Raw genomic sequence first — 1614 nt, 5'->3', positions numbered from 1 at the left:
TTAGTGAAGATGGGAGAGGCTTAAGCTTCACTGCTTGGAGTTTTCCGGAGCTTACCTTTGGTTTGTTCCTCCTTCAACTTCTATCTCAAAGCCTTAGCTAAGGGTAGGGGTGAGGAGCTACCAACTATTGTGCACATGTCAGTATTTCAAGATTTTCATCATCCATCGTGGTGACTGCACAATACATGCTTCAAGAGGATCTTTAGGACGGTCTTACGAAATTCCTCTTTAACTTGTTCATCAATTATGTCAACCTTGAAGCATTCATCAGTTCAAATTTGTGTTTCATTATGTCAACAAGTTGAACTCCACTTCTTCTTCTCCTACCTTGAGCGTTAATCGTCCATTTTGACGCCTATGATGGCTCCGCGCTGCCAAGAATGGTCTTCCCAAAATGATAGGAATTTGGACATCTTCTTCCATCTCAAGGACAACAAAGTCCATCGAATGAAGAATTTGCCCACTTTGATAGGGATGTTCTCAAGTATTCCTACAGATATTTAATGGATCGATCAACCAATCACAATGAGATTAATGTGGGTTTTAGTTCCCGATCTCCATCTTTTGCATATTAATAGAGGCATTGTCGACGCTGCCCCAAGATCATAGAGGGCCTTATCTATTTTCTTGTTACCAATGATACAGGTATGGAGAAGCTTCCTAGATCCTTTAACTTTCGAGGCGCTTTGTTTTTCGTAATGACACCGCATTCTCCTCAAGTAGAGCTACTATTCCATAGTCTTCAGCTTCCTTTTCTTTGACAGACTTCAAGAAATTTGGCATAAGATGGCATCTCGAGAAAGTGCTTCAAAGGAAGGGGGTGTTAATGTAAAGTTTCTATAAAACTTCCAAAAACTTCCCAAATCGCTTGTCCAATTTGGCTTTGTGAAATCTTTGAGGAAAAGGTAGGGAGGTCTATGGTTCTGTAATTTCTTTGTCTTCCTTACTTCCTATTCCCGATCTTTCTTAGCTTCTTCCTCCTTTTCTTTGCTTTGTCTTTAGATTTTTCTATGGTTTCTCCACGATTCTACCTCCGGTTGTACTAGAGTTCTCCCACTCGCAGCTGCAACCGCCTTACAATGCTCCTTTGGCTTCATTTTTTGTTGATCAAGCACTTACAGCCTTACTTGAAGAACTTGCTTGAGTGATTTGATTTTCTAGCATCTTGTTATGGGTAGCAAGTCGGTCCATTCGAAGTCAATTGTTTAATCAATTTAGTTTGTTGTTGTTGAGTCATTAGGAATCCTTCCATCATGGTTTCCATGTTCATTTTCGGCTCAGCTGTTGAGGTTGGAGAGGTAGTGATGGCTGCAAAGTTTTGACCTCTGCTCTAAAATCCAGGTGTTGGAGGTTTGTGCCCTTATTGCTTGTTTATTGGTTGGTTCACGATTAGACCATGAGAAATTTGGGTGATTTCTCCATCCGTGGTTGTAAGTATTTTAATACGCATTGTTTGGTCAGCTCGTTGAAGTTTCTCCATTATTCACATAGTTCATCCTGCTCAGAGGTCATGAAATAGCTATATTCTCAATTCATGTATCCTCCTTCATAGTTTTCTCATGTTGACTATTTGTACCAATTGCATTGGCTTGCATTCTTTTAAGTTTTTGTGAG

Source organism: Hevea brasiliensis, chromosome 1 (assembly GCF_030052815.1).
Source record: "Hevea brasiliensis isolate MT/VB/25A 57/8 chromosome 1, ASM3005281v1, whole genome shotgun sequence".
Lineage (NCBI taxonomy): Eukaryota > Viridiplantae > Streptophyta > Magnoliopsida > Malpighiales > Euphorbiaceae > Hevea > Hevea brasiliensis.
Note: the sequence above shows the minus strand (reverse complement) of the source record.